This window comes from Phodopus roborovskii, unplaced genomic scaffold, assembly GCF_943737965.1.
Source record: "Phodopus roborovskii unplaced genomic scaffold, PHOROB, whole genome shotgun sequence".
Lineage (NCBI taxonomy): Eukaryota > Metazoa > Chordata > Mammalia > Rodentia > Cricetidae > Phodopus > Phodopus roborovskii.
This window is the reverse complement of record NW_026126567.1, coordinates 496765-509670: the sequence shown is the minus strand read 5'-3', so window position 1 is coordinate 509670 and position 12906 is coordinate 496765. Positions and strand designations below refer to the sequence as shown.

At 50.3% G+C, this 12906-nt stretch overlaps 1 protein-coding gene across 1 annotated transcript in view; it reads left to right on the top strand.

The window, feature by feature from the left end:
• Positions 1-12906, top strand: part of Psca (prostate stem cell antigen) — a 1185392-nt gene that overhangs the window by 885221 nt on the left and 287265 nt on the right. The gene's annotated exons all lie outside the window — the stretch shown is intronic.

Below are 12906 nucleotides of genomic sequence, written 5' to 3'. Positions count from 1 at the left end.
GAGACCCAGTTCTACAGCCAGCACCCTCCCATGAAGCCCTGGGGGATACTGGTGGGTATGCACTGCTCTGCCCTGTGGCAATGCTCAAGGAGTATGTGTGGTGACATGGTCAGCCATGGCTTTGACCCATCTCCAGGCACAGGCAGCCTTCAAAGGCTTCTGAGACACCCCAGCCCCTATGTTGCATGGTGGCTCTGAGAGACACTTGATCCTCCTCTTCCCAAACATGTGAACATGGCAGATGCTCTACTTGGGACCCAGGCACTCTTCCAGTCTTCAGTCATTAAAGCCTGGCCCTATCAAATATCCAGGCTTGGGTGGGCAGCACAGGGTTCTGGGCCTCCAATTTGACGTCCCCAAACTGTCACGGGACTCTGGAACCACTTCCTTGCTTCTTGCCTCCAACTTGCAGTTGGTAAGTTAGCAAATGTGGGAAGCCATCAGCAGTATGTAGAACATTCCCATGAGGAGTTCAGGGCATCATTGCCCAAGTGGGGCTCAGGGTTGTTAGGGCTTGGGAGTGGGCTAATCTACCAGGGGGCAGGGAAGTCTGGGCTAGTCCTCATACTGGCAAGAGTTCCCAGGGGACACTCCTGAGATCTTGCTGCCCATTCTAGAACCTTGCATCTCTTGGGCCTGCTTCTCAGGGCAGCGAGCACCTTGGGAAGAGGAACACTGCAGTGCCATGGCTGTATTCCCGCCAGAGCTGCTTGCTGGAGAGCTGAAGCCATTCTTCGGTTTATGAGAGGGCAGAAAGGGGCAAGTCCTCTTCTTGGAGCTTCATCTCCACTTCCTCCCAGCAGCTGCCTGGGACAGGCTGTCCAGCAGGATTGGCTTTGAGGTGGGTGTTGAGGAGAGGAGGCAGCATAAATAGCGGCAGCAGGCACTCGAGCCAGTGCCATGTGTGAACCAGAGCACTGTGGCCTACAAAGGCCCCAGCCAAGAACACAAACTGTCAGCAAAGGGTCCTTGGAGCAGGCCCACGAAGGACAGTTTGAGGACAGCACATTACAGCTAAGAGCTCTGAGTCAGTCCAGGAAGAAACTACAGGAGAGGGGTAGTCACCCAGTTCCCACCTGGCCCAAGCAAGAGGAAGGTGTGAGCATGGGCTGTGAGGTCTGAGGTCTCTCCTGGCTCTGCCCCAGCTCCACAGCAGGAAGGGCTGGCCCAGGGGCTGCCTGTAGTAGAAGGCACAGTGAGGGATGCTAGGTGGCCTACCTCTCCAAGGCAGCTTCACCCAGACACCCACTCTCCAGGCCTGGGTTCAGCCTGCTGGAAGAAGGGGGGGAGGAAAGAAGAGTGTGGAGAAAAGCCTTCCTCCAGCTTCAAACGCTGTGGCTGCTTGGCCCAGCACTCAGCACAGGGAGTCACCTTTCTCTGCTGTGACCTGCAGTGTTTCAGGTCAAGTGACCTAATCACAGCCGTGCTCTGAGTGACAAGTACACTCACAGGGCATGAGGTAGGTGGTTACACTGTGACCTCCACAACATGTCAGATGTGAGGTGGCAGAAGCTGAGCTGGAGCCCTGGGGTTAGCCTGGGGCAGAATCTGTGCAGGACAGACAGGTAGGTCCTGCCTTCTCCAGTGTCCCATCTAGACAGCCTCTGTGGGGACAGGCACAAGGCATTTTCAACACCCCTCACCTCCCGCTACTTCTCCTCCTCTATCTTGGTGGAAACAGTCCGTTCTTCAACCTGAGCGAAGACGTGTGAGCCCTGTGGGCCTGCAAGTGAATTCACGAGGAGCCTCCAGGACTCGGAGGCTCCTGACTACACTACATCAGGACTAAAGTAAGCCCTGAGTTTAAGGCCAAAAGGTAGTGGCTCCTGAGTGTCCCATCTCAGAGAAATGCCTCCCACTCCTTTACAGACTTGGGGTCCAAACATTGGAAGTGGCCAGCACAGCAGGCTCTCCGCTGGCAGGATGTGTGGTGGCGCCTACTTACGTGGCAGGGGCCACCCTACTTGGCCTTTGTGTGGAAGGATAGAGGCTGATAAGGCCTCAGCTACCATTGCCCAATAGGAGTGAGGACACGGGCAGGGACGGAGCTGGCGCTTTTGCCCAGTTTCTTGCACACAGCACCATGAAGGTCCCTCCCCTTGTGCTTGAGGTCACTCAGGTCATGGAAGCAGTAGCACAGAATTCACAGCCGGCAGGATCCTCTTCCACACCGGAAGCTTCCGTGCTGGTGTGCCCCGCAGAGTTGCAGTGGGTAGTGGCGTGCCACCCATTGCACCAGCTCCTCCATCTCCTGGGGGCTGAAGTCAGGTTTGTGTGTCTCTGCACAGAAGTGAGTGGCTTGGCAGCAGGACTGCCTCTGTTGGCTCTGGGCTGAAGCTCTGCTGGCATGTGGGCTTCTTATTGCAGGACCCTGGAATGGCACTAGAAGCTGAGTGGGGTGTTTGGTCCTCTGACGCACAGGTGGCTCATGCCACCATGCTGGGGAGCTCTCCCTGTCCACTCCAGCAAGCAGGTCAGCCCTAAATAACTTTCCCCAGGACGGTTTCCTGCCCTCAACTGTATGGACATCTTCACCCCTGTAAGGTGGCTCCTTCTATCAGCCTACAGGGACGTGGAGGCATCTGGTACAGACAAGCCACAGGGTACTGTACATCCCCCAGCCCTGATGGCGAGTCCAAAGGAGCAATGCCTGGAGCCCCCACTCTGGAAGTCCATAGTGGGTAAGAGGACAGGGGGGAAGAGGCCTTGTCCTGGGCCTTCCTTGGCAGCTGGAGAAAAGGGACACTGGGGGCTGGAAAGGAGCTCTATGGCTAGCAGGTGACTCAAGTGAAATGAGCAGCCACCAATGACACCTTGTTCTGGTATGACTGAGGCTAGGTCCTTGAGGGTCTGTTTCACATCCAGCAGGTTACTCTGTAGAAACAGGAAGGAGCCCTGTTAGGAACAGGGAGGCTACAGGAACTGAGGTTTGTAATATAAAGCAAGCCCAGAGCTACCTAGCTCCTGCAGATCAGGAAAAGGTCCCCTTCCTGTTAGGAGTGCCTGAGAGCCAGAAGGGGTGAATGGGCAGGGTCTAGTTGCTCAAATCCTGGCCCCTAGGTATTCACCCAGAACCATAAGCTCTGTGCCATGCAGAGATCTCAGGGACTACACAGTCCTATTGCAGTCTAGAGCAAAAGAGAGTGTGCTTAGTACCTTGGTGGTGGCTTGTCAGGGAAGCCAGAGGTTATTCACGGCACGGCGTGCCCATGTTTCCTATAGAATAACAAGCAGACATCATGTAGGTGTGCACAGGTAGGGAGGGTGTACGAGCAGGTAAGTCTGTGGGGGCGAGTGGGGGAGTGTGTGGGTGGTGTGAATGGGTGGTGTAAGTGGGTGCAGAGTGGGTAGCGGGTGAGTGGGTTGGGGTAGTATCCCCACTTCTAATCCAGGCACAGAGTGGTTCTATAAATCTACAGAACTGTGTAAGGAAGAGAAATCTGTGCCAGGAGGATTCTGGGTTCCTCATGCCAGCTTGTCATCTGGTCTCTCCCATCCCCTACATTGCCAAACTTTATCTTAACTCTTTGTCTACTCAAGTAGCCAAAATATCCTTGAGGGATATGCTCACGCTGCCAAGGACTATGCCACGGGCTGTGATGAAGGCTAGGCACACAATGCTACCTCCACTCCTTACGGTGTAGCAGGGTTCAACAGGTCCTGTGACTCCTCCAGCCTTCCAGGGAGGGGGCAGTGGGTCTCACACCTGTGTCCATTGTCTGGATCCCCATATCCCCTGATTGCCATGTGGCCACTGTGAGGTTCTGGGCAAGGAATCACATCTACTACCTTATTCAGATCGTGGCTAGGTTCAAGCCCAGGCAAGAGACACTCCTTACACCAGCCAAGGCAGCAGGTGGAGGAGTGCAGTGGCCCCTGCCCCAGCACACCCCTCCACTCATAGATCATCATGGAGTGAGGATTGATTTCCACAAGGGTCATTTCACCCCACTGCAAATATTACAGGGAAATTCATTTTCTTTTTAAGAGTGTTCTGGGAAATGAAGCAATTAGCATGATCTTAAACCGGCATGTACTATCAATTGCAATTCAATTACTGGGCTTAAATATGGTACAGGGCGGGTGGCTGCTCTCTAGAGAGCAGCCAGGGACAGAAAGGTAGTGAGGAACTTGGGGGTGGGGTCTCAGCTCCTGTCAACTCCAATCTGTCAATGGTAGCAGAGAGGGACATCAGTAGATGGACAAGTGGGTGCCGGCTGGTACCTCTCCACATCTTCATTCTCTTTTCTAGGTGTCTGTCTTGATAGTATCTGGATCATACCAGTGACCCCACAGCACCACCTGGGATATGGGTTGGCTGCAGGTGCTAGAACAACACAAGCCTCATCTCCTCTGGCCCTGGCCCCAATCCCTGCAGGTCTCACTGACTAATGAGTGGCATCCATTTTGGATAAACAACTTGAACAAAAGAAACTCCAGACCTGATATTAGGGGAGGAGGTGGTTCACTGCAGGTAGCCATCCTCTCCATGGATCCTAAGTGCCCCCAGGAGTGTGGACAGGGCAGACTTGTGCCTACCACACACCAGGACCCCTTTCTCTCTTGTGATCAAAGGCCGGAAAGTATTTGTTCCACACCAGTCTATGTCATAGCCCAAAGGCTGGGGACTGAGTAAGCACCCTTGCTCTGAAGACTGTCTTGATGACAGTGGGAATCAAAAGATGGGCTAGTCTGGCAGGCAGCCCCATGCACTCTGCAGCAGTCACTGTGGAAGGAGTGGTAACATCTGCATCTTTGCACCCTTCTTTGACATTGGGTGGAGGGATGCAGAGCAGGAAGCAGGCCCACAGCAGCAGAGCTGGGCAGGTGCAGCAGAGCTGGGACCTTGTGCTGGGCCTGTCACTAACAGTGAAAAGGCAAATAAACCCTGACAGTGGTCAGGAGCAGGTGGCTGGCACAGATCAATGTCTCTCCTGTCACTGGCTACTGGACAGACCTCAGCTTCTGGTAGGGTAGGACCTAACACCCAGGCACACTGTGCCAGGGATCTAGACCTCACTCTCTACCTCTCTGCAGGAGCTGGGCAAGAAGCCAATTCCAGGCAGAAGCTGACCCATGGTCCTTTGGTGAAACACAAGGCCAGGCTCAGGGGGAAGGGAGTCTAAAAGCTCTGGAGCCCTCTACCCAGATCCCATCTACCAAGAAGCACAGCAGCTCTAGCTAGTGTGCTGGAAGACTCAGACAGCACAGCTGCCTACCCCCACCATGAGCAACAGAGAATAGAAGCAAGGAACACTGGGAAACACCCTAACTTAGTCAATGTTTAAGTTGTGCAATTACTCCTTTTGATTGCTTCTAAAGCTAGAACTCATTACAGGCTCTTACAGGACTTCTTCCTCTTCTTTCTCTGGCACCATGGAACCACTTCACCTAAGACATAATACATCCCTCTTCCTCAATGTGTGTATGCATGTGGGTGTGTGTCTTCACTTTAAGAAAAAGAAAGGGGGAAATTCCCACTACATTTTTCTCTGACACAAGACTCCTCTTCTAATTAGGAGCTTGGCAACCATCTGCCTGCAAAGGCAACTGCTCCAGCTTATGGAATAGCCGACTTCTATTTAGTTTGTTTATCTGTTTATTGGTAGCTAGCACAGGCAGGATCAGCCTTACCCTGTGCAAGGCTGTCTGAGGTGGATGCTCTATCTAGGGCCTCTGGGTTTTCCCTTCTTGCGTCTTCACACTCAGTCCTCAGCCCTCCAAGGCCTATCATGTAGCCATGGCAACAGAGCAGCTAGTATGCTCAGAGACTGCACCCAGGTCAGGTGACAACTGTTGGAGACCTCCATCAGATGAGAACTTGGTGTGGGGATCCTGGTACACTCATCAGCTGGCAGAAGACAAAGAAGGACCCAACTCCAGCTGTCCACTGTATGGTACACAGCAGCCCATTGGCTACAGCTCAGGGACAAGCCCATCTTACCTCTTACAAGATGAGGATGCACCATCCTGAGATACTGCATCAAGACTCAGACTGGCTGCTGGGCTTCGGGGCTAGCTATTAGTATTCTGGCTCTTGAGCGATTCTCCTCCGAGACAGGTTAACCAAGTTCTGAGAACTTTACAGTCAGGACAGTCCTGTCCTACAGTCAGGGAGCCTGGGCTGGGCCCACAGCCTCATCACTCAAGGGTTGTGTGACCCAGACCAGGCAACAGGGCATTTCATTTCCATACTGACAATGCCAACACCCTGAGTGCTTACTCTCGGGGTCCTGGTGTGGGCTGAGGTGCATAAAAACATTGCTACAAAGTCCTTTACTACAGCAGCCCTTCCAAGAGTCCCACCACATAAAGCCACCTTCCCACTGCTGCTCAAGGTCACTAGCTAATCACAGTGTCACAATGGCTAGAAGAGACCACACCACTGCCTCCAGCTGACTGCCTTACACACTCTCGTGGAGGGAAATGAATAGCAAGATGGTATTAAAACTGAGTGCTAGAGAAGGCACAGGAGGGACTGTCTGGAGTGAAGTCTTCAGGCAGGGTGCCAGTATAGAACAGCCAGGCTGCAAGCCGAGAGTCAGGTGGCTGTGCAGGTACACAGACTGTAAGGCAGGTACTCAGGCTGTGATGGAGGGAGAGGGAAGGGCAGAAATCAGCATCACCAAGAGGGGAGTCCAGGCCAGTCCACAGGACACTCTTCTTACACAGAAATATGGACAACCTCCAGACAAGAACAACATTGGCTCCTCTCTTGGGCCTGCACTGAAATAATCTGGCAGAGATGCTGTGTGACCTGCAGTGCTGGGCAGTCTTACTTAGCTCCCTAGTTAGGACCCGGCCTTGGGATCAACCAGCCATGTGGAAGCCAGGTCACAACATACATGTGGAGTTCAGACAGAAAGCCCCAGTTCTGCCTCATCCAGTAGCCAGTAGGAACCCAAGAGGACATAAGAAGCAAGAGATCAGGGTTCCATGGCACAGTAGGCCCCCTGAGATTAATCCTGCTATATTACCTACCAACTACAGGGCTAGGAGTTGGACAGATCCCCTAGTAGGCAGACAAGGAGAGAGCCAATGCCTAGGTAATAAAGGTGGAAAACTTCCAAGATGGTCTGCTTCTTCCCCACACTCCTGACCTAAGACAACTGCCTGGTAGCTGCAAACAAACAAAGATCGAAACGGCTTTTTTGCTTACACCAATTGACCTCCCATTGTTGATGGCCCACCAAGGAACTCAAGGTGGATCAGAACATTACACAATAGTTATGGGCCAATCAACCATCCTAAAAATCTTCAAACAACCCTAAACTAGGGAAGGGAAAGCCTTCAAAGGATTAAACATCTTATGTCCTTCAGAAAAGACTAGAGATTTGGGCTCCAAGACTGAGTTCCCCTCTCTGCTTTGTGCAGGGTCTTTCTCTGAGTGTCTTCTCTCTGTGTGTGCTTCCTCACCCTAATAAATACCTTCCTTCAACGGCTGGCCTATCTGCTCCTGTATACTGCATTCTCAATTTCTCAATGTCACACTCAAGCTTTTTCCTGCCTTTTAATTCTTAAACTGGGAGAGAAAATAAACTCTATCAAGACCCCGGAGACAGTAATACACCACTGGAGCTCCCCTAAATGATGATGATGCCGTAGTATGTGGCACAGACACCGCTTCAGCCAAGGTTCCTAGGTGCCTCGGCATGCCCGGGCTTCCTCACAGTCTTGCCACTGGGCCTAAGGCCCTCCCTGTGAATCAGGGAAATTTTGGTTGCTGTACCAACAAAGCAGCAGGAAATAGCACTGTGAGATTTGGAGCCTTGGAGATCTGAGCAGCCTGCTTAGACCTGTGAGCAAGGCTTGAGCCTTGGGAAGTAGCAAAGGTGGAGACAACCAAAGGGGCAGCCCCAGCTCATCGCAAGCTGTGAGTCCCCCCAGCCTAGGTACCAGATGCACAGTAAATAAGTCTCAGCATGGTTCCATCTTCTAGCTGTCTGCATCACTCTTGGCCACACAAGTCTTCCCACCAGAGACCCCAGAGAACTCAGGGCAGACGGCAACCATCCCTGCAGAGCCCCCGTCAAAATGCCTGCTGTGGAAATCCATAGCTCCCTCTCTCATGCCACTGAGTTTGGGGGTAGCACACTATGCATGGCTGCTCACAGCCTCCAAAGCCCCAACTTTCTAGCTCTCAGTGTGCAGGTTGCTACAGGGAAAGCTAAACCCAAGCACAGCATGACTGGCTCCATCTCCAAGCAGCACCTTGGACAGGGGCTGGAAATGAGGAAGGGGAGGGGGCGGATTGCACAGGGGAAGCAGTGAGAGGAAAGGACAGTGGAGCAGGCGAGGCACACACCAAATGGCACCTGCTAGGAGATGGGTGTGGCTGCAAGAGAGAGGGAGACGGGGTACCCAGGGGCTTTGACCCAAGCTAAGGTAGGAAGGGAAGCTGCCAGGGCAGAGGGGTCTCATCCCCAGACCTGAGAAGACAGGAAGGTGCTGGACACCCAATCTGGAGTTCAGGGGAAGCCTGGGCTATCAGTGGACCCCAAGATGGAGGCCCCTGCATGCACTCAAGGACATGAGACTTCAAGGAGCAGACCACAGGGAGGAAGAGCAGGAGACGCAGGCGCGGGGGAGCATCGTCTGAACACAGTGGAAGAGCCTCTGCAGGGACAGGAAACACATCTTCTCATACCCACCAGGGCCAGGGGCCAGGGCTTCACGGCAGCTTGGGGTGGCTCCCAGAGGAACCTTCATGGAAGTAATGGAACCCCAGAAGGAGACTGAGAAGTGCATGCTGGCTCAGGGTGCTGGGGTTCTTTTGCAAGAGGACTTTCTGGGATGTACATGACTGCTTTCTGGCCTGAGGGACAGAAGTGGGACAGAGGGAGGAAGTGGGTGAGCACCAGAGTGTTGGAGGGAGCACAGCCTGGGACAGGAGCAGCTGGGAAACAGGGAGTCTCCAACCTAGAGTTGGCCCCCTGCAAAGCAGGCGGGCTGAGTGCTAACAAGACAGAGAGAGAGAGAGAAAGAGAGAGAGAGAGAGAGAGAGAGAGAGAGAGAGAGAGAGAGAGAGAGAGAGAACAGGGAGGCGTTTCTAGCCTGTCTACAATGTGGGGTCTGTGACACTTTAGAATCCTAACACCTGAGAATGGGCTCCACAACCTTGGGGCATCAGACCCTGCAGGATCCTGCCCCAACCCAGCCCATCTCAGCACAGAACAAATGTCCCCATGCTCTCAGAAGCAGCTGTCCCCCAGGGGCTCTGCACAGGTACAGAGGACATATGTGCCCAGGCCAAGACCACAGTTGTGGGGAATCTTGAACTCTATAAAATGGAAATCTTGACTCCCCAACATTAAGAAGCTCCAAGACCCTCACAGTAGAAGCCCCATATCTACTTTAAAAAGACATTGGCCCCTAGGCCCCCATGCTAAGAAGCTGAGGCCTGCTGCCTTAGGCTAGAGGGTCCTGCCCCCATTCCCAGGACCCTTCACGGACAGAGGGATGGATGAACAGACAGATGTGAGTTCTTTGGTGAAAAGCAGCTTCTGCTGTCAGCAGCACTAGCCCCTGATCTGCTGGGGCTCCATGGTGTCAGTGTTAAGGGGCTGCACAGCTAAGAGATCCCAGGCCGGCCCCCTCACTCCTAGGCCTGGCTCTTGTGTAGGAGGTATTCTCAGGAGCCACAGCAGGGCCAGGAGCGAAGTGGACTCCAGTAGAGAAGGGCTCCCCACAACCTACACTTCCTACCATGGCTCTTCTTGGGTGACTTTTTTTTTTTTAAACCAGGCATGTGATGGCTGTGGCATCTTTTGCCTTTTGACTGACAAGTCTTCATACTCACTTTCTCTCAACAGGCAGGTTTGTGCCCAGGTACCCACTATACAGATAAGGATCCAAGAAAGCTGTTCAGATGATAGTGTGTGACTGGGCCTGGGACCTGAATTGGACTCCCACATCCTCTATGCAGGCAGGAGATAACAGACCCCTGTCAGATCCCCTCCCCAGGGACAAGGAAAGCTTCCTGGAGTCCTACTGGCCAAGGCCTGAAGCAAGAGCTGCACTCCCTAGCTGCAGGCTCAGGGGTAACAAGCCACACCAAAGGTCCTGTGGGGATCTGAGTAGGCAGGGTTAGTAACGGAGGCAGGAGTGTCAGATTCATGTTCCCCTTACAGCCTCCCTACCCCTTCTTGCAAATGGCTTCACTAGCCTTGTCCCTACAGCCCTTCTGTCTGCAGCATATATGCACTCCCTGGGGCAAGCTCCACTTAGTGCCAAGGGCTTTCCTCGACGAATGTGTAATATTTGTAGCATTTCCACAATCTTTGAGTGTCTATTACAAATTGACAGTTTCACACATTGCCCAACAGAGCTCCATACAGGGAATCTGCCCCTGTACACATGCTGCCTGGCTTTAGTGGCTCCAGGAACCTTGGTGAAAGCCCTTATGACCTTGTAACTCTTGCATTTTGCTTGTCTACAAAACCAGTGTCATGTAGATGATGAGGCCATATTCTGTACCAGCATAAGACATATCCTGGGTCAGAGGAAGGCTGGAGCTTCCGGCATGGAACAGCATCAAGGGAGCCACAAGCCCCAGACCAGAAAGCAGAGTCAGGGGGAGGCCCCAGCCTCAGGACAATGAGTGAGGAGTGAATGACAGCAGCAGTTTCCAGCAGTAGCTTTCAGAAACTATTGCAAAAACATTCCTCTGGGAAAGAACACGTGCCCGAGTCAGCATCCATTGCCATTTATCAGCAGGAGATAACCTGCTACCACATCGACCACTGAATCCTCAGCCCCATCTACACCTCCAACAGGAGGAGCGTCCACTGCAGCTGCAGCCCCACCTGCATCTCAAGGTGTGACCACCTGAGCATTGGACCCACTTCCACCAGGAGGAGCTTTCACCAGAAGCTCTGCTCTACTTGTGACTGAATGAGCAGTCAACAAGGCCACAGTTCCCAACTATACCAATTGGAGAAAGAGAACCCCCGAAGAGCAAGCTCCACCTACACCAATTAGAAGAAGAGACAAGGTAAGAACATACTCAATAATATGAAGATCAATATGGCACCACTAGAAACTAGTGGTGCTACAACAGCAAGACCTGAATATCCCAACATAGATGAAGTAGAAGAGAATGACCAAAAAAAAAAAAAAAAAAAAAGAAAGAAAGAAAAACTTTATGAGGATGATTGAGACCCTTAAAGAGGAAATGAAAAGTTTCCTTAAAGAAATGGAGGAAAAGACAAACAAAAATCCAACAAATCCCTTAAAGAAAACCAAGAAAAAGCAATCAAATAAATGAAGGAAATGATTCAAAACATGAAATCTGAAATAAAGGCATAAAGAAGACACAAACCAAGGGAATTCTGGAAATGAGAAATCTGGATAGATGAATAGGAACAAATGCATTCACAAACAACAGAATACAAGAGATGGAAGAGAGAATTTCAGGCATTGAAGATACGATAGAGGTAATAGATTCATCAGTCAAAGAAAAATTTAAATCCAACAAATCCTTAACACACAACACGCAGGAAATCTGGGACACCATGAAAAGACTAAACTGAAGAATAATAGGGAATTCCAACTGAAGAATTCCAACTCAAAGGCACAGAAAATATATTCAACAAAATCGTAGAATAAAACTTTCCCAACCTAAAGAAGGGCATGCCTATGAAAATACAAGAGGCTTACAACACAGCAAATAGACTGGACCCAAAAAAAAAGGTTCCCTTGCCACATAATAATCAAAACAATAAACATATAGAATAAAGAGAGTATTTTAAGAGCTGTAAAGGAGAAAGGCCAGGTAACATATAAAGGCAGACCTATCAGAATTACACACGACTTCTCAACAAAAACAATAAAAACCAGAAGGTCCTGGTCAGATGTTATGTAGACACTAAGGAACCATGGATGCCAACCCAGACTACTTTACCCAACAAAGCTTTCAATATCCCACTCTCACCACTGGACAAATCTGCCAGACCGAAGCTTAACAGAGAAATAAGGGAACAGATGTTATGACTCAAATGGACTTAACATTTATCTATAGAACATTCAACCCAAACACAAAAGAATAGACTTCCTTTTCAGCACTTTGTGGAAGCTTCTCAAAAAACAAACCACATACTCAGTAACAAAGCAAACTTCAACAGTTACAAAAAAAATAAATGGAATAAAAATAGAATAAAGCCCTGTAACCTATCAGATCACCACAGCAACATTAATTTCAGAAAGCCCACAAATACTTGTAAATTGAACAATGATCAAGTGAACCACCACTGGGTCAAAGAAGAAATAAAGAAATAAAAGACTTCCTAAAATGTAATGAAAATGATCTCACAACGTACTCAAACTTATGGGACACAATGAAAGCAGTGCTAAGAGGAAAGTTCATAGTACTAAATGCCCACATAAAGAAGCTGGAAAAATCTCACACTAGTGAATTGACAGAACAACAGAAAGTGCCAGAACAAAAAGAAGCAAACTAACCCAGAAGGAGTAGACAGCAAGAAATAGTCAAATTGAGGGCTGAAATCAATAAAATAGAAACACAGAAAACAATGCAAAGAATCAATGAGACCAAGAGTTGGTTCTTTGAGAAATTCAACAAAAATAAACAGACCTTTATAAAAAAAACACAGAGAGAATAACCATATTAACAAAATCAGAAACAAAAAGGAGGACATAACATTAGACACTGAGGAAATCCAGAGAATCATCAGATCATATTTCAAAAACCTGTACTCCACAAAATTGGAAATAGACATGGACATGGGCAATTTTTTAGATAAGTACCACATACCCAAATTAAATCAAGAACAGATAAACAACTTAAATATACCTATAACATCTAAGGAAGTGGAAACAGTTATCAACATTCTCCAAACCAAAAAAATTACCTGGGACCAGATGGATCCAGTGCAGAATTCTACCAGA